We start from the raw sequence: 20525 nt of genomic DNA on the forward strand, positions 1-20525 counted from the left end.
CTCCATCAACCGGCTCTACCTTCACCGAATCCTCAAGAAGACATCATATGAACTCCTCATCGGTAAAAAGCCCAATGTTTCATATTTTAGAGTCTTTGATAGCAAATGTTTTATTCTTGTTAAAAGAGGTAGAAAATCTAAATTTGCTCCCAAGGCTATAGAAGGTTTTTTTACTAGGATATGACTCAAACACAAAGGCATATAGAGTCTTCAACAAATCCACTGTATTAGTTGAGGTTTCTTGTGACATTATGTTTGATGAGACTAATGGCTCCCAAGTGGAGCAAGTTGATCTTGATGAGCTAGATGATGAAGAGGCTCTGTGCGTCGTGCTAAGGAACATGTCCATTGGGGATGTGTGTCCTAAGGAATCCAAAGAGCCCACTCAAGCACAAGATCAACCGTCATCTTCCAATCAAGCATCTCCACCGACTCAAGATGAGGATCAGGCTCAAGACATTGAAGATGAAGATCAAGAGGATGAGCCACCTCAAGAGGAGGACCATGATCAAGGGGGAGATCAAGTCAATAAGGACAAGGAAGATGATCAAGAAATTTAGGGTCAAAAACTACCACACCCAAGAGTCCAAGCGATTCAAAGAGATCACCCCATGAACTCCATCCTCGACGATATTCATAAGGGGGAAACAACTCGATCTCGAGTCGCTCATTTCTGTGAACATTACTCTTTTGTGTCCTCTATTGAGCCATATAGGGTGGAGGATGCACTAAGAGACTCGAATTGGGTGCTGGCAATGCAAGAGGAGCTCAACAACTTCACGAGGAATGAGGTATGACACTTAGTTACACGTCCTAACCAAAATGTTGTAGGAACCAAGTGGGTTTTCCGCAACAAGCAAGATGAGCATGGTGTGGTGACAAGGAACAAAGCCCGACTTGTGGCCAAGGGATATTCACAGGTCGAAAGTTTGGATTTTGGTGAAACCTATGCACCTGTAGCTACTTGAGTCAATTCGCATATTACTTGCCTATGCTACTTACCATGGCTTTAAGCTTTACCAAATGGATGTGAAGAGTGCCTTCCTCAATGGACCTATCAAAGAAGAGATCTATGTTGAGCAACCTCTCGGCTTTGAAGATAGTGAGTACCCTAACCATGTGTATAAACTCTCAAAGGCGCTTTATGAGCTTAAGCAAGCCCCAAGAGCATGGTATGAATGCCTGCGAGATTTCCTTATCACTAATGGTTTCAAAGTCGGAAAAGCCGATCCTACTCTCTTTACTAAAACTATTGCAAAAGATTTGTTTGTATGCCAAATTTATGTTGATGATATCATATTTGGGTCTACTAACAAATCTACTTGTGAAGAGTTTAGTAGGAACATGATTCAAAAATTCGAGATGTCTATGATGGGGGAGTTGAAGTATTTTCTAGGATTTCAAGTCAAGCAACTCCAAGAGGGCACCTTCATCAGCCAAACGAAGTACATTCAAGACATACTCAACAAGTTTGGAATGAAGGATGCCAAGCCCATCAAGACACCCATGGGAAAAAATGGGTATCTCGACCTCGACACGGGAGGTAAATCCGTAGATCAAAAGGTATACCGATCGATAATAGGATCTTTACTCTATTTATGTGCATCTCGACCGGATATTATGCTTTCCATATGCATGTGTGCAAGGTTCCAAGCCGATCCTAAGGAAGTTCACCTTAGGGTCGTGAAAAGAATCATGAGATATTTAGTTTATACAGCTAAGTTTGGACTTTGGTACCCCAAGGGATCCACTTTTGATTTAATAGGATATTCATATGCTGATTGGGCAGGGTGTAAAATTGATAGGAAGAGCACATCAAGGACTTGTCAAATTCTAGGAAGATCTCTGGTGTCATGGGCTTCAAAGAAACAAAACTCAGTAGCTCTTTCCACCGCCGAAGCCGAGTACATTGCCGCAGGCCATTGCTGTGCACAATTACTTTGGATGAGGCAAACTCTTAGGGACTATGGCTACAAATTGAGCAAAGTCCCTCTCCCATGTGATAATGAGAGTGCAATCCGCATGGTGGATAATCCCGTTGAGCACAACCGCACTAAGCACATAGACATTCGGTATCACTTTTTGAGGGATCACCAACAAAGGGGGATATAGAGGTAGCTTATGTTAGCACCAAAGAACAATTAGACGATATCTTTACCAAACCATTAGATGAGAAAACCTTTAGCAAACTTAGGAATGAGCTAAATATTCTTGATTCTCGGAATTTTGATTGAAACATTGCGCACATAGCTCATTTATATACCTTTGATCATATCTCTTTTATGTCTATGACTAATGTGCTTTCAAGTGTATTCCTATGCTAAGTTGTAGATTGAAAGGGAAATGGAGTCCTCGGTGAAGTCAAAGGCTTCCACTCCACCCTATCGGTATTATTTACCCTTCGCCGTCATTCCGCACCACTCTCCAAATTGGTATAATCTTCACTCATATTTATATGTACCATTGGGGAGAAAATATAATGGCTCACAAAGTCTCCGTTTTTGGCGATTAATGCCAAAGGGGGAGAGAGTATTAGCCCAAAAGCAAAAGGACCGCACCACCAACCTTCAAAAATTTCCAAAATAATGATTTATGTTTGTCTTTTCAAATTGGTATCTAAAAATATTTGATCTTCTTTCAATTGGTATTTACAAAAATTGGTAAAACCCTCTTGAACACTAAGAGGAGAATTTCATCCAGGGGGAGTTTTGTTTTAAGTCAAAGGAAAAGCATTTGAAACAGGGGGAGAAAATTTCAAATCTTGAAAATGCTTCTCGCAAATCTTATTCATATACCTTTGACTACTTGCAAAAAAAACTTTGAAAAGATTTTCCAAAAAGATTTGCAAAAACAAAACAAGTGGTGCAAGCATAGTCCAAAATGTTAAATAAAAAGAAAGCAACCATGCATATCTAGTAAAACTATAAATTGGTTTAATTCCAAGTAACCTTCGCACTTACCTTATGCAAACTAGTTCAATTCTGCACTTATATATTTGCTTTGGTTTGTGTTGGCATCAATCACCAAAAAGGGGAGATTGAGAGGGAAATAGGGTTTAACCTTTTCCTATAAATGATTTTGGTGGTTGAATGCCCAACACAAATATTGGACTAACTAGTTTGTTCTAGATTATATATTCTACAGGTGCTAAAGGTTCAACACAAACCAATAAAAAGATCAAAGTTTGGGTTCAAAAGAAAGAAGCAAAAGAAACCGAAGAGAACCCTGGTCTGGCGCATCGGACTGTCCGGTGCACCACCGGACAGTGTCCGGTGCCCAGGGTCGTACGACTTCAAACTTGCCACCTTCGGGTTTCTGGAGAGCCGCTCCGCTATAATTCACCAGACTGTCCGGTGCACCAGCGGAGCAACGACTCCACTGCAACAGTCGACTGCAACAGACACCTGCAAAAATGCTACAGTGCGCGGACAGTTCGCGCAGAGTTAGAGCAGCCGCCAGAAGGCGCACCAGACAGTGAACAGTGCCTGTACGGTGCGGCACCGGACTGTCTGGTGCCCCAAGAAGTCAAAGCTCCAACAGTCGAAACTGTTAGGACCCTAACGGTTGGGTGACGTGGCTAGCACACTGGACAGTGTCCGGTGGCGCACCAGACTGTCCAGTGCACCCATCGACAACATCCTTCCCCAACGGTTAAATTGGTGGTTGGGGCTATAAATACCCCCCAACCACCTCCACTCCAACCAAGCATTTACTACTTCTCATTCAATACAAGAGAAAAGTACAACACTCCAAAACACAAATTAAAGCTCCGATCCAATCAAAGTACACAATTCAACTCTAGTATTTTAGGACTTGTGAGAAGATCATCTTGTGTTCTTTGTTGCTCTTGTTGCTTGGTTGACTTTCTTCTTTCTCTAATTCTTACTCTCAAAGCCTTGTAAGCAAAGCAAGAGACACCAATTGTGTGGTGGTCCTTGCGGGGTCTAAGTGACCCGAGAAATCAAGCAAGAAAGCTCACTCGGTCTAGGTGACCGTTTGAGAGAGGGAAAGGGTTGAAAGAGACCCGGTCTTTGTGACCACCTCAACGGGGATTAGGTTCATTGGAACCGAACCTCGGTAAAACAAATCACTGTGTCATCCGTACGCTAACCCCAGCTTGAAGTGTGCTTAAAGTTTGTAAATTTCAGTTTCCGCCTATTCATCCCTCTCTAGGCGACTTTCACTACTGTCGCTGTCATTCTATGGCTGCTTCTTAAAATTCTCCCTTGTTGACCCCTGATTATTGCGGCGCCCACGATCCCTTTATCTGGAGGAGCCTCTCTCAACACAACAAGCGCAACAGGGACAATTGTGGCTCAGTGATCACTACAAACGAACATTGACTATAAGGCATGCGAAAAACATGCGAAAAATAATTGACCGGGAGCAAATAGCGCGTGTCCGTTTCCTTTTTTTGCAGCGTAACTGCCTTCCCACGAGGCCACATTTATCTCTGCTGCAGCCGCTTTTACCGGAATCCGTGCGTGTAGGGGAGCCCGTGGCTGAGGCAGAGGCGCGGTGGCCGTCGGCCCGTCACCGGTCTCGCACTCTCGCTCATCAGGAGCAGCACATTCCTCCATTCTGCTGCTTGCTGCCAGCGGAGATGCAGGCGGCGACATCTAGGCCATCCTCACGCGGGGTCCGCCAGCGGGGGCGATTTGCGAATTGCGAGGCCCGCAGATCATAGCACGTGCATATTAGTAGATCAAGAATAGTAGATCTAATTTAGGCATATCGTAAGATTGCATAGAGGGAGAAAAAAGACTGTGATATAGCACAGTTCGGCTAGACCGAAAACTTATCGGCTTGACGAAGAGTTGATACAGATCTGATACCGCAACAACGTTGAGTTAGATCGTGTTGATAACGTGTTGATAACTATATTACCACATATCGCCAGATCCACTTCCTTTCCTCCCGTCAGAGCAGAAACACGAGAAATCGTAGAAGCTCATTCCCTTCCTAGCAAACCATGCACATAGAGAAACGCGCGATACATGAGATTTAAAGTTGGGCCTTCTAACTCTTTTTTTCTTACTCTATTATGAGGGAGTTATGTTACTTTTTATAGAGACGTAAGATCCCTTAGGGCATATAGAGTGATGTTTAATGTAGAAGCTCTTGAGATGTTTAAAGGGGTATTTGCAAAAAAAATCCTGGAACCGTCTCTCCGCGAACGCGAAGAGACGCCTCTAGCTCGTAACCCAAGTAACAACAGGCGTCTCATTTCCCACTGTACGAATTTGCCGTCTGTTCTATCGGTCCAATATTATACAAACATATTTACTTCTGTATTTATTAATAGACTACATTCATAAATACTCCATTGTATAATAGAGTCATTTAGTTGTCTCTTGTGCTTTGAAAACCATTTTGGTGTCGCTCCTCTATACATAAGCAAAGTCGGTATTTACCTACATAATCCTAACTAAAATTATTTATCATAATTAACCTTGCCACGTGCCACGAGAGGCCAAGCATGGGTGTCATTACTTTCCACTGGACGCCGGGACCCACGCGGTGCGGCCAATAAGGTGGAGCCCATGACGCGCGTCGGTCGGGTGATCGGGTCAGCTTTCAGGGACTGAGGCGCGTGGCACACCGTCCAGTTTACCCCAGCAGCCATCACCCTACCGTCTGAGTGCACGGTATAACCCAACGCTCTGTATGTTACGGGGTATCAAGGGTAAGTCTAAAAAATAGAAGAGCTAGTTTGGGAACTACATTTTCCTACGAGATTCCTATTTTCTCAAGGAAAAATGAACTAATTTCCCTTTAGAAAATGAAAATCCCGTGAGAAAATGGGGTTCTCAAACTAGCCCTAAGAGACAATATTTTGATGAAAGAACGTCTCTGCACGATTTTTTAAACTTAGATATGGTTCTACTCATATAACCTATATAAGACCCCATTTGGTTCGTGGAACTAAAGATTAATCCCTCTATTTTAGTCACATTTAGTCACTAAATTGTCAAACGGTGGGACTAAAATAGAGACTAAATAGTTTTAGTCTCTAGTCCCTTTAGGGGTGACTAAAATAGACTAAACCTGTCGGCGTTTCGGACCCGGGGGACCCTCAACCGAGCTGACCAGTGAAATTATCGCTGCAAGCCCCTGTCCAGATGGGTTGGCGCAAGATGGAACACAAGGGGGAAATGCGGCTTGTATTATCTCGCACCGGGGTGCTCGTAGTAGGGGTTACAAGCGTCGCGACAGAGAGAGAGCGAGCTTGTTCGTTAGCTTGTTCCCCCGCGCGACCCTCTCGCAGGAAGGCCCTCGACCTCCCTTTTATAGATGCAAGGAGAGGGTCTAGATGTACAATGGGGGTGTAGCTAGGCGCTAACATGTCTGGCAGAGAAGTGCCTGAGCCCTGTGTACATGCCAACGTGGCTGTCGGAGAGATGCTTGAGCCCTGTGTACTCGATAACGTGGCTGTCAGAGAAGTGCCCGAGCCCCGTAGAGACACAGCTGGCGGTGCGGCTGGGACCCTGTTGATGTCTCCTTGCTTCTGTAAGGGGCTGAGAACCACCGACGTCATCGACGCACGCGGGGAACCATCATTACCTGTTACCGAGGCGAGCCAGATGGGACGCCGGTCTTGTTCCCTCGTAGCCTGAGCTAGCTAGGGGTAGGGTAATGATGTATCCCCTGTGGCGCGGTCGGTCCGAGCCCAAGGTCGGGCGAGGCAGAGACTTCTCCTGAGGCCGAGGCTGGGGTCGGTCGAGGCGGAGACCTCTTCTCGAGGCTGAGGCCTAAGGTCGGGCGAGGCGGAGCTTCCTGTTGCGCCCGAGGCTGAACTCGGCTGTTGTCAGTCTTACCCCGGGGGGTGGCACAACAGTCGGAGCGGGGCGAACGACGCTGTTTTCCTGTCAGGTCGGTCAGTGAAAGGGCGAAGTGACTGCGGTCACTTCGACCTTGCCGACTGAGACGCGTGTGTCAGGATAAGGTGTCAGGCGATCTTCGCATTGAATGCGCCTGCGATACGGTCGGTTGGTAAGGCGATTTGGCCAAGGTTGCTTCTCGACGAAGCCTGCCCGAGCTGGGCTTCGGGCGAGCTGAGGGTGCGCCCACCGCCTGAGGAGGCCCTCGGGCGAGGCGTGAATTCGTCCAGGACTACTGTTCCCGCCCGAGGCCGGGCTCGGGCGAGGCGAGATTGTGTCCCTTGGTATACGAGGTCTTGACCTGAACCGCGCTCATCAGTCTTTGCAGTTTGTGCTGAGGGTGTTTACCAGCCGTGTTTTAGGAGTGTTGGGGGTACCCCTAATTACGGTACCCGACAGTAGCCCCCGAGCCTCGAAGGGAGTGTTGGTACTCGCTTGGAGGCTTCGCCGCGTTTCTCTGTGAGGGGACCGACCTTTCTCGGTTATACTTTGTTCCGGTGGGTGCGCGTGAGCGCACCCGCTGGGTGTAGCCCCCGAGGTCTCGAAGGAGTAGTTTGACTCCTCTGAGGTCTTATTGTTTTTCGAGATGCCTTGGTCGGCCTTGTTGTTCCCTCATGCAGCCTGGTCGTAGCCCGGGTGCATGGTCAGGTTCCGAGTTTTTAGGCTGGTTTGTTGACGCTGTCAACGGTTTGGCCGTAGCCGGGTTGCGAGAGCAGCCCCCGAGCCTCTGCATGGAGCGAGAGGACAATCAAGGACTGTCTTGACTTTTATTATACGCCCCTTCGTCGCCTTTCGACAAGGAGGAAGGGGGGAAAGCGCCATGTTGCCCTCGGAGGGCGCCGAACATGGTGTCTCCAGTGAGTTGCTAACGGGTGATCCGAGTGGACGCCCGTGCCCCATTCGATAAGGGTCGGCTAGTGGCCCAGAGGCGCGCTCCAAAAGTACCTGCAGGTGATTTGCCGGACCTGGACCCATTCGATAGGGTCCGAGGGCTCGATGCCTCCCTCTGGTGGGATTCCGTTACAAAATCGCTCCTGCTGGTCTCGGAAATGTCCTAGGGTACCTCGGGAGCGTAGCCCGAGCCTCGGCCATGTAACAGACGTACCTAGAGTCATCCCTCACTCTGCGTGCTCTGGGGCGGCTGTCGAACCCTTCCGAGGGGCTAGCCTTCAAAGCCCTGATCAGTAAAGGGCGTGGAGCCCGAGTGCTCTGGAGCAGCTGTCGAACCCTTCCGAGGGGCCATCCTTCGAACCCCTGATCAGTAATGGGCTCGGAGCCCGAGTGCTCTGGGGCGGCTATCGAACCCTTCTGAGGGGCCAGCCTTCGAACCCCTTTCTCGGTCCCTGTAGCAAGAGAGAGAAAGAGGAAGAGGAAAAGGATATGTATTTAAATGGTCTGGCACACCTTTTTTGACGTGGTCATCATGGCAGAGGCGAAACGACGCCCGTCTTGCCTGCCAGAGATGTCGCTTGCCCTGCCGAGGAGTTAATGCGACGGGACGGGCGATTCGCGGGGCGGCCGTTGCGCGTGCTCGAGTCGTTTGAGGAACAGAACACGGGCGCGTCATCTTCATGCCGTGGGAGAGGGCTCTCCTGCCGCTTCAGGAGTGGACGCGAGCCTGCGGGCGATCTGACCGCTGCTTCCGCCCGTCTGCTGCTGCAATTACTGCCGGCCCACTTTTGGCCATGTCGACCGCCACGCCTCCTCCCGCGGCTGACTGACCCGTTATCGTTGCACTCAATTGGTACTGTTGGGTCATACGCAGGGCTGCCTCGAGTCGCGGCACTGGTTCCACAGTCGAGAAGACGTGGCATTGGCGCAAGTGGTGGTGCGGTTTTTTTGCACGTAGTAACCGTCGCGCCGATTGCATGACCTGCGGGCCCAGGCCTTCAAGCTGGCCCACCGAATGCGATGAAGCCGAAAGGGTGCGCAATCATGGTGCGGTTGCACGCCTCTTGCATAGCGGCCCACCCTTTCGCCCGCTGGTCTCGGCGAGGATGGGGGAACGCTTATAACCACGGGGCGGTTACCTGCTTCGCACGCAGCGGTTTGTCTTCTTCTGTTTCCGGTCTGTTCGCATGGCATGTGGGACCCAGCCCCCATGTCGGAGGGTGGGAACCCTGGAGCTCGTCGGTGGAGACTTTGCCCGTGACGCTTGGAATGCGAGTGGGGAGAGCCGCCTTTAAAAAGGGATCGATCCCCCGGGCAGTAGACATGCCTCCGCACTCCCTCATGCATTGCGCCCTTCCACCTTCCGAGCCCCCGGATGGGGAGCACCCGTGTTGCCTTCGTCTTGCTGCTGCTGGAGGAGCGCGACCCCGTGGGGGTTGGCGCTCTTCAGTCGTCGCTCGGCTTCAAGGATTTTCATCAGGCAGCCCGGCTGCAGTCCCCCACCGGCGGTCACCCAGGATGATGACCGTAGGCCTTGTGGTGGGGATAAGCAAGCCGGGCTGCGGCCTCTGCCCCACCCTCAGCTTCAAGGATGTTCATCATCCTCGCTGTGGCGGAGGGCGAGCCGAGCCGGGGTTTGCCTCCATGTGGGCCGGCAAGCTGCTTCTCCCCTCAGCATTCAGGGGAGAGAGCGCTCACCGGCCTTGCGGAGGGGGCGAACTTCGACAACGCTGGACCGGTCGGCTGCAAGCGTCGTCAGCTGTAGCGTGCCTGGCTTGCTGGCTCAGCTGGCTCTGGCGTGGCCTCCGACGCTGCCTCCTGCCGCTTGGTCCGGGCGTTGCTGTCCGTCCACCGCACAGGCGGCTGTCGCGCCATGCGCACCGGGGGACTGTACAAGACGCCGTACGACGCATGGGCGACGTTCGTGTTCTCGGATTGCCTTGTCCTCACTCCGGCACGACGCCTCCGCGCGGAGGTCGGCGCCGGCCCGTCTGGGAGGACGTGAGTGGGGATCTGTCGGTGCAGGCTGGGGCGGCCGCCATTCGTCGGCGTGGCGCTGGCGCGCAGGTGGCCGCTGTCGTCGATGCCGAGGTGGTGGTCGCCAGAGGAGGTTGTCTCCGCCGACGAGACCGTTGGCGCCACCCGCGGTCGGACCTCCGGCTCTTTGGCTTTGATGGCTTGTCCTCGCCCCTCGTGTGGGGACGTGGGCGAGGGCCTTTTCACAGCAGTGTTTGCCCCGAGGTCATCGCTGCTGCTGTTTAGCCGCCCGAGGCGGAGGTCATTGTCGCTGCTGATGGAGCGGTCGCCGGCGAGCCACCTGGAGTTTGTTATCCCGCAGGCCCTCTGGTGTGGAGGTTGTTCATACCCGCGGGAGTGGAACCGGAGTCCCATTTGTAATGGCACCCTGAGTATGGGTGTTTGTTCATTGTGGCCGCTGAGGCCTAAACATTTGGGCATTTTAGCGTAATGTCGTGTTTCTTCCTCATTTCGAGCACTAGGACATGCCTGTCGGCTAGCGGAACCACTTAACCGAGCGTGAGTTGCCTTGCACGGATGGTGACGAGTGAGGTATCCGTATCCCGGAGGCATAGGAGTCCCTCGGCTCGGTCGGCCTTGCCGCTTAAGGCCTCTCTTGCTCAGTTTTAGAACCTTCGGCCGCTCTGCGATGAGCTGGAGCTGGAGGCAGCGGTGTCGGTGTGGATAGAGGCGGAGTCGGCTCGAAAAGAGGCTTCGTCGGCCCTGGAGCAGGCGGCTTCCCAGGCCGAGGAAGTGCAGCAGTGGCGGCTGAAGCTTGGCCAGGTCGTTCGCTAGCGGGACCAACCTTGGAGCCACGCTGCCGAGGCCATGAGCCGGGTTGAGGTCCTTGGAGGACAGCTGGCTGAGACTTCGGAGCGGCCAGCCGAGGTGTCCGCTCGGGCCGGGACCCTGGCGGAGACCCTGGCTGTGAGGGCCCAAGCGCGGTGCTGGCGTCCTCCTTCGCGGTGGAGATCCTTCCGCCCATATCGTCGTCCGAGGCTGGGCCAGGTTCTGCCGAGGGTGGAGACGTCGCCGAGGGTGCTGCTGCTCCCCCTGCCGATGTCTGAACCTGCAGGAACAGTTTGTCTGTAGTATGCGTATGTTTTTCGCGGCCGCTGAGGCCTAAACACTTTTATCGTCGTATTATAAAGCTGTGTTTCCTTTCCTCTCATTTTGAGTATCAGGACTTGTTCGTCGGTAGCAGAACAACTTATCCGAGCGAGAGTTACTTTTCACAGAAGGTGATGAGTGAGGTATCCGTATCCCAAAGGTGTAGGAGTCCCTCGGCTCGGTCAGCCTTGCCGCTTACGTGCACTCTTACTCGTTTGCAGGATTCTATTATCGATATAGTCGAGAAGGCACGAAAGTCATTTTCTACCCGAGCGTTAGGACTTGTTTGGTAGCAGAATCGCTTATCCGAGCGTGAGTTACTTTTTGCGGAAGGTGATGAGTGAGGTATCCGTATCCCGGAGGCGTAGGAGTCCCTCGGCTCGGTCGGCCTTGCCGCTTACGTGTACTCTCGTCGTTTTTAGGACCCTGCTATCGATATAGTCGAAAGCGCGAAAGTTGTTTTGGTAGAAAACTTTTCCGAGGAAAATTTTGACGCAGAGGGGGTTCCCCCCTTCTAGCCCCCGAGGGAGGGTTGAGCTTTGCCGAGGCAAGGCTGATCCTTCCTTGACGGTTAGACTTTATTTATGTATGTAAAGAAAACGAGGTATATGAACGACTTGAAACATCTTAAGGGTAGAAGCGACGTAGCTGTTGGATGTTCCAAGCGTTGCGGTAGACCTCGCCTTGATCGTTGGCCAGCTTGTATGTTCCGGGCTTCAAAATCTTGGTGATGATGAACGGCCCTTCCCAGGGAGGAGTAAGCTTGTGGCGCCCTCGGGCATCTTGTCGCAGCCGAAGTACCAAGTCTCCCACTTGGAAGCCTCGGGGCCGAACTCTTCGGGCGTGGTAGCGTCGCAGAGACTGCTGATACCGTGCCGAGTGTAGTAAGGCCACGTCCTGAGCTTCTTCGAGCTAGTCCAGTGAGTCTTCTCGGCTGGTCTGGTTGCTTTGGTCGTCGTACGCCTTTGTCCTCGGGGAACCGTATTCTAAGTCCGTGGGTAAGATAGCCTCGGCCCCATAGACTAGAAAGAACGGCGAGAAACCCATGGACCGGTTCGGCGTCGTCCTCAGACTCCAGACCACCGAGGGTAGCTCTTTCATCCATCGCTTGCCGAACTTGTTGAGGTCGTTGTAGATCCTCGGTTTTAGTCCCTACAAAATCATACCGTTGGCATGCTCCACCTGCCCATTCATCATGGGGTGAGCTACGGCGGCCCAGTCCACACGGATGTGGTGGCCCTCGTAGAAGTCCAGGAACTTCTTCCCAGTGAACTGTGTGCTATTATCGGTGATGATGGAGTTCGGGACCCAAAAGCGATGGATGATGTTTGTGAAGAATGCCACCGCTTGCTCGGACCTGATGCTGGTTAGGGGTTGGACCTCGATCCACTTTGAGAATTTGTCGATGGCGACCAGCAGGTGCGAGAAGCCCCCAGGTGCCTTCTGTAAGGGACCGAAGAGGTCCAGACCCCACACGGCAAACGACCAGGTGATGGGTATTGTCTGCAGGGCCTGAGCGGGCAGGTGCGTCTGTCTTGCGTAGAATTGACACCCTTGGCAGGAGCGTACAATCCTAGTGGCGCCGGCCACCGCGGTTGGCCAGTAGAAACCTTGTCGGAAAGCGTTTCCGACGAGGGCCCGAGGTGCTGCATGGTGACCGCAAGCCCCCGAGTGTATCTCTTGCAACAGCTCTTGTCCTTCGGCGACGGATATGCATCGTTGGAGAATGCCTGAGGGGCTGCGGTGGTAGAGCTCCTTTTCATCACCCAGTAAGACGAACGACTTGGCGCGCCGCGCCAGTCGCCGAGCTTTGGCCTTGTCGAGGGGCAGCTCTCCTCGGAGGAGATATTTCCAGGTACGGGGTCTGCCAGTTCGGGTTCGGCGTGACCCCATTCCGCTCTCCCTCGACGCACAGGATCTCACCCTCGGTGGCCGAGGGTACCTCGGGCTGGGCCGAGGCCTCCTTGGGCTCGGGCGTGTCGTCGATCTTGACGAAGGGTTGATGTATGTCTCTGGATAAGACGTCCGGGGGAACCGTTGTCCGCCCCGAGGCTATTTTCGCCAGCTCATCCGCAGTCTCGTTGTACCGTCGAGCGATATGGTTGAGCTCGAGCCCATAGAACTTGTCTTCCAGGTGCCGAACTTCGTCGCAGTAGGCCTCCATCTTCCGGTCGAGGCAGTGGGAGTTCTTCGTGACTTGGTCAATCACAAGCTGTGAGTCGCCACGAGCGTTGAGGCGCCGAACCTCTAGCTCGACGGCGATGCGCAACCCGTTGACCAAAGCCTTGTACTCGACCACGTTGTTTGATGCCGGAAAATGGAGGCGCAGCACGTAGCGCACATGTTTCCCGAGGGGTGAGATGAAGAGCAGGCTCGCACCTGCTCCTGTTTTCATCAGCGACCCATCAAAGTACATGGTCCAAAGTTCAGGTTGGATCGAAGCTGTTGGCAATTGGGTGTCGACCCATTCAGTCAGGAAGTCCACCAAGGCTTGAGATTTTATGGCCTTCCGAGGAGCGAATGAAATTGTCTCGCCCATGAGTTCCACTACCCACTTTGCTATTCTACCCGAGGCCTCTCGGCACTGGATGATCTCCCTCAGGGGGAAGGATGACACCACAGTCATCGGATGAGACTCGAAGTAGTGTCGCAACTTTCGCCGTGTCAGAATTACTATGTACAGTAGCTTCTGGATTTGTGGGTAGCGGATCTTGGTCTCGGATAGCACCTCGCTAATGAAGTAGACCGGCCTCTGGACGAGCAGTGCATGCCCTTCTTCTCGTCTCTCAACTACGATCACGGCGCTGACCACCTGAGTGGTTGCAGCTACGTAGATCAAGAGGGCTTCTCCCGCAGCGGGGGCACCAAGATGGGCGCATTAGTAAGGAGCACCTTTAAGTTTCCAAGGGCTTCCTCGACCTCGGGGGTCCAAGTGAAGCGCTTGGCCTTCCTTAAGAGGCGGTACAAGGGTAATCCTTTGTCGCCGAGGCGCGAGATGAAGCGGCTCAGAGCCGCAAGGCATCCCATGACCCTTTGTACTCCTTTCAAATCTTTGATAGGCCCCATGTTGGTGATGGCCGCGATTTTCTCCGGGTTGGCCTCTATGCCCCGTTCGAAGATGATGAACCCCAGGAGCATGCCTCGGGGAACTCCGAAGACACACTTCTCGGGATTGAGTTTCATGCCTTTCGCTCTCAGACACTTGAATGTCGTCTCAAGGTCGGAGAGGAGGTCAGAGGCTTTCCTCGTCTTGACAACGATGTCATCGACGTAAGCCTCGACCGTTCGGCCGATGTGCTCTCCGAACACGTGGTTCATGCACCTTTGGTATGTTGCACCTGCATTCCTCAAGCCAAATGGCATGGTAGTATAACAGTACATGCCAAAAGGTGTGATGAAAGAAGTCGCGAGCTGGTCGGACTCTTTCATCTTGATTTGGTGATAACCTGAATAGGCGTCGAGGAATGACAGGGTTTCGCACCCAGCAGTGGAGTCCACAATTTGATCGATGCGAGGCAGAGGGTAGGGAACCTTCGGACATGCTTTATTCAACCCAGTGTAGTTGACGCACATCCTCCATTTGCCGCCTTTCTTTTTCACAAGCACAGGGTTAGCTAACCATTCGGGATGGAATACCTCTTTGATGAACCCTGCGACCATCAGCTTGTGGATCTCCTCGCCTATGGCTCTGCACTTTTCTTTGTTGAAACGGCGCAGAGGCTACTTCACGGGTCGGGCACTGGCTCGGATGTCCAGTGAGTGCTCGGCGACATCCCTCGGTATGCCGGGCATGTCCGAGGGACTCCACGCAAAAACTTCGGCATTTGCGCGGAGAAAGTCGACGAGCACTGCTTCCTATTTGGGGTCGAGCTCGGAGCCGATCCGGACTTGCTTGCAGGCGTCGTTGCTGGGGTTGAGGGCAACAAACTTAACCGCCTTAGCCGGTTCGAAGTTGCCGGCGTGGCGCTTCGCATCAGACACCTCCCTGGAGAGGCACTCCAGGTCAGCGATGAGGGCCTCAGACTCGGCGAGGGCCTCAGCGTACTCCAAGCACTCCACGTCGCATTCGTACGCGTGTCGATATGTGGATCCGATGGTGATGACCCCGTTGGGGCCTGACATCTTGAGCTTGAGGTACGTGTAGTTGGGGACGACCATGAACTTGGCGTAGCACGGTCTCCCCAGCATCGCGTGGTAGGTCCCTCGAAACCCGACCACCTCGAACATGAGGGATTCCCTGCGGAAGTTGGAGGGAGTTCCGAAGCAGACGGGCAAATCGAGTTGCCCAAGGGGCAGGACGCGCTTTCCGGGGATGATCCCGTGAAAGGGTGCCGCACCAGCCCGAATCGTGGACAGATCGATATCCAAGAGCCCGAGGGTCTCGACGTAGATGATGTTTGAAAGGGAAATGTGCACTTGGGCCATTTATAAGTATTTTGGTGATCAAGTGCCAACACAAATGGTTTAAGTATGAAACTATGCCAAATGGTGGAAGAAGTGCAAATCAACACAAAGGTATGATTCTAGACTTAGTACATTGGTTTTTTTTGTACTAACATATTTGTCTAAGTGCTAGAATCAAAGAAAAGACAAAAGCAAAAAGAGTTGGCTATGTACAGCCAACTGCTGTTCAGTCTGGGTGCACCAGACAGTGTCCGGTGCGCCAGGCTGGCTCTGGTGAAAAGGCTGCTCTCGGGAATTCGTCGTCGTCGTACGGTTAAAATTCACCGGACTGTCCGGTGAGCCAACGGTCGGCCGCGCCAACGGTCGGCCGCGCAATCCGCGCGTGACGCGTGGCCGAGCCAACGGTCAGAAGGGGGCACCGGACTGTCCGGTGTGCACCGGACAGTGTCCGGTGCGCCAACGGCTCCAAATCTTCAACGGTCGGCTACGCCAAAACAGGAAAGCAATCCGCACCGGACAGTGAACAGTGCCTGTCCGGTGGTGTACCGGACTGTCCGGTGCGCCACCCGACTGAAGGCAAGAATTGCCTTCCTGGATTGCTCTCAACGGCTCCTAGCTGCCTTGGGGCTATAAAAGGGACCCCTAGGCGCATGGAGGAGAACACCAAGCATACTCTAAGCATTCTTGATCATTCACATTCCGTCTTTGCGCACTCGATTGGCATTCTTAGTGATTTGACCTTCGTTCTAGTGGTGAACCTTGTGTTATTCATTTGAGCTCAAGTCTTGGCTGTGTGTGTGCGTATTGCTGTGGATTTGGGTGTGTTGCTTTCCTCCCTTACTCTAGTGTTTTCACTTTGATCCTTATTGTAAGGGCGAGAGACTCCAAGTTGTGGAGATTCCTCACAAACGGGAAAGAGTAAAGAAAGAAGAACACTGTGGTATTCAAGTTGATCATTGGATCACTTGAGAGGAGTTGAGTGCAACTCTCGTCCATTGGGACGCCACAACGTGGAATAGGCAAGTGTTATACTTGGCCGAACCACGGGATAAATCCTCGTGTCTCTTGTGCTTGTTCTCACTGTGTCTATTGTGTTTCACAAGAGCTCTCCTTAGCCACTTGACTTCATTGTGCTAACTCTTAATCAAGTTTTGTGGCTTTAAGTTTTAAGTTTTTACAGGATCACCTATTCACCCCCCTCTAGGTTCTCTCAATTGGTATCGGAGCCGTTCTCTTCACGAAAGGGACTAATCTCCCGAAGAGATGGGTCCTAAGGGAAAGGGGATGGTGATCAACGACAAGGAGAAGGAATCCTTCATCAATGAGCCAAAAGACGACAAGCCCACTGACTCGGGCTCAAGTCAAAAGAAGAAGGATGGAAAGAAGAAGAGGCGCATCAAGAAGATTGTCTACTACGACAGCGACGAATCTTCCTCTTCTCAAAAGGACGACGAATACGAGGAGAAAAAGAAAACGGTTAACTCGAACTTTTCTTTCGATTATTCTCGTATTCCCCATAATTCCAATGCTCATTTGCTTTCCATTCCACTTGGTAAACCTCCACACTTTGATGGAGAGGACTACGGATTTTGGAGTCACAAAATGCGTAGTCATTTGTTCTCTCTTCATCCAAGTATATGGGAGATAGTAGAAAATGGAATGCAATTTGATAGTTTGGATAATTCTATGTTTATCAATGAACAAATCCATAAAAATGCACAAGCTACTACTGTTCTTTTAGCATCCTTGTGCAGGGAAGAATACAATAAGGTGAGTGGCTTGGATAATGCCAAGCAGATATGGGACACCCTCAAGATCTCGCATGAGAGGAACGACGCCACCATGCTCACCAAGATGGAGTTGGTGGAAGGCGAACTAGGAAGGTTCACGATGATCAGGGGAGAGGAGCCAACTCAAACGTACAATAGGCTCAAGACCCTGATCAACAAGATAAGGAGCTATGGGAGCACGAGATGGACGGACCATGACGTCGTCCGACTTATGCTAAGGTCCTTCAATGTCGTTGATCCTCATCTTGTAAACTCTATTCGTGAGAATCCTAGGTACATCAAGATGACGCCCGAGGAAATACTCGGAAAGTTTGTAAGCGGGCGAATGATGATCAAGGAGGCAAGATATGTTGATGATGCATTGAATGACCCAATGCCAATCTACGAGCCTCAAACTGTTGCTCTCAAAGCAACAAGTAGCAGGGAGGCGCTACCTAGCAAGGTGGCGCAAGTTGAGGCGGCCGGGCTAAATGAGGACAAAATGGCCCTCATCATCAAGCGCTTCAAGACGGCTCTCAAAGGTCGCAAGGAAAATCCCAATAAGAGCAAGACAAAGGGAAAGCGCTCCTGCTTCAAGTGTGGTAAGATTGGTCACTTTATTGCTAACTGTCCCGATAATGATAGTGACCAGGAACAAGGAAAGAGTAGAAAGTGGGAAAAGAAGAAGACCTACAAAAAGGCAAAGGGCGAGGCACACCTTGGAAAGGAGTGGGATTCGGATTACTCCTCGTCCGACTCTGACAACGAAGGACTCGTCGCCTCAGCCTTCAACAAGTCGGCTCTCTTCCCCAACGAGCATCACACCTGCCTCATGGCAAAGGAGAAGAAGGTAAGTACTCGAAGTACCATTACGTATGCTTCTTCATGTGATGATGAGTCTAGTGATGATGAAGTAGACTACGCTAGTTTATTCAAAGGTTTAGAAAGAACTAAAATTGACAAGATCAATGAATTAATTGATGCTTTGAATGAGAAGAATAGATTGTTAGAGAAGCAAGAGGATCTTTTATATAAAGAGCGTGATAAATTTGTTAGTGCACAAAATTCTCTTGCTTTAGAAGTTAAAAGAAATGAAATGCTTTCATGTGAATTATCTACATGCCATGAATCTATTTCTAGCCTAAAGAGTATTAATGTTGATTTAAATACTAAGTTAGAAATAGCTAATAAATCAAGCTATTGTATAGAACATGTTGTGATTTGCAATAGGTGTAAGGATTTTAATGTAGATGCTTGTAGTGAACACTTAATTTCCATTTCCAAATTAAATGATGAAGTGGCTAGTCTTAATGCCCAACTTAAGACTAGCAAAAATGAATTTGACAAACTAAAATTTGCAAGGGATGCCTACACTATTGGCAGACACCCCCCAATTAAGGATGGGCTTGGTTTTAAAAGGGAAGCCAAGAACTTAACAAGCCAAAGGACTCCCATTTTCACAAAGGAGAAAGGGAAGGCCCCTATGGCTAATAGTGCTCAAAAGAATCATGCATTTATTTATGATAGGAAATTTTCTAGAAATGTTCATCATGATAGGAGTTGTAATGCTTATGATTCAAATGTCATGTTTGCTTCAAGTTCTTCCTATGTGCATGGTAGAGATATGCCTAGGAAAAATGTCATTCATCATATGCCTAGGAGAAATGTTGCTCATGTTCCTAGGAAAGTAATTAATGAACCTTCTACAATTTACCATGCTTGCAATGCTTCCTTTGAAATTTGTAGAAAGAATAAGAAAGTGATTGCTAGGAAATTAGGGGCAAAATGCAAGGGAGATAAAGCTTGCATTTGGGTCCCTAAGACTATTGTCACTAACCTTGTATGACCCAACAAGAGTTGGGTACCTAAGACCCAAGCCTAAATTGCCTTGCAGGTTTATGCATCCGGGGGCTCAAGCTGGATTATCGACAGCGAATGCACAAACCACATGACGGGGGAGAAGAAGATGTTCACCTCCTACGTCAAGAACAAAGATTCCCAAGATTCAATCATATTCGGTGACGGGAATCAAGGCAAGGTTAAAGGACTAGGGAAGATTGCTATTTCATCTGAGCACTCCATTTCTAATGTGTTTTTAGTTGAGTCGCTCGGGTATAACTTGTTGTCCGTTAGTCAACTTTGTAATATGGGTTATAATTGCTTATTCACAAATGTAGATGTGTCTATCTTTAGAAGAAATGATGGTTCATTAACTTTTAAGGGTGTACTAGATGACAAACTCTATTTAGTTGATTTTGCAAAGGAAGAGGCCGGTCTAGATGCATGCTTAATTGCTAAGACTAGCATGGGCTGGCTGTGGCATCGCCGTTTAGCACATGTGGGGATGAAGAACCTTCACAAACTTCTAAAGGGAGAACATGTGTTAGGTCTAACAAATGTAACTTTCGAAAAAGATAGACCTTGTGCAGCTTGTCAAGCAGGAAAACAAGTGGGAAATGCTCATCACAGCAAGAACGTGATGACCACGTCAAGACCCCTGGAGCTACTTCATATGGATCTCTTCGGACCCGTCGCCTACCTCAGCATCGGGGGAAGTAAGTATGGTCTTGTTATAGTTGATGATTTTTCCCGCTTCACTTGGGTATTCTTCTTGCAAGATAAAACAGAAACCCAAGGGACCCTTAAACGCTTCCTAAGGAGAGCTCAAAATGAATTTGAGCTCAAGGTGAAGAAGATAAGGAGCGACAACGGGTCCGAGTTCAAGAACCTTCAAGTGGAGGAGTACCTTGAGGAGGAAGGAACCAAACACGAGTTCTCCGCTCCCTACACACCACAACAAAACGGTGTGGTAGAGAGGAAGAACAGGACACTTTTAGACATGGCGAGGACGATGCTTGGAGAGTTCAAGACGCCCGAGCGGTTTTGGTCAGAAGCCATGAACACGGCTTGCCACACCATAAACCGGGTCTACCTTCATCGCCTCCTCAAGAAGACTTTGTATGAGCTTCTAACCGGTAACAAACCCAACGTTTCATATTTTCGTGTATTTGGGAGTAAATGCTACATTCTAGTGAAGAAAGGTAGGAATTCTAAATTTGCTCCCAAAGCTGTAGAAGGGTTTTTGTTAGGTTATGATTCAAATACAAAGGCGTATAGAGTCTTCAACAAATCATCGGGTTTAGTTGAAGTCTCTAGCGACGTTGTATTTGATGAGACTAATGGCTCTCCAAGAGAGCAAGTTGATCTTGATGATGTAGATGAAGATGATGTTCCAACGGCCGAAATACGCACCATGGCGATTGGAGATGTGCGACCACAGGAACAAACAGAGCAAGATCAACCATCTTCCTCAACAATGGTGCATCCCCCGACTCAAACTGATGAATAGGTTCATCAAGAGGCATGCGATCAAGGGGGAGCACAAGATGATCATGTTATGGAGGAAGAAGCACCTCAAGTCCCTCCAACTCAAGTCCGAGCGACGATTCAAAGG

This window comes from Zea mays, chromosome 8, assembly GCF_902167145.1.
Source record: "Zea mays cultivar B73 chromosome 8, Zm-B73-REFERENCE-NAM-5.0, whole genome shotgun sequence".
Classification (NCBI taxonomy): Eukaryota; Viridiplantae; Streptophyta; class Magnoliopsida; order Poales; family Poaceae; genus Zea; species Zea mays.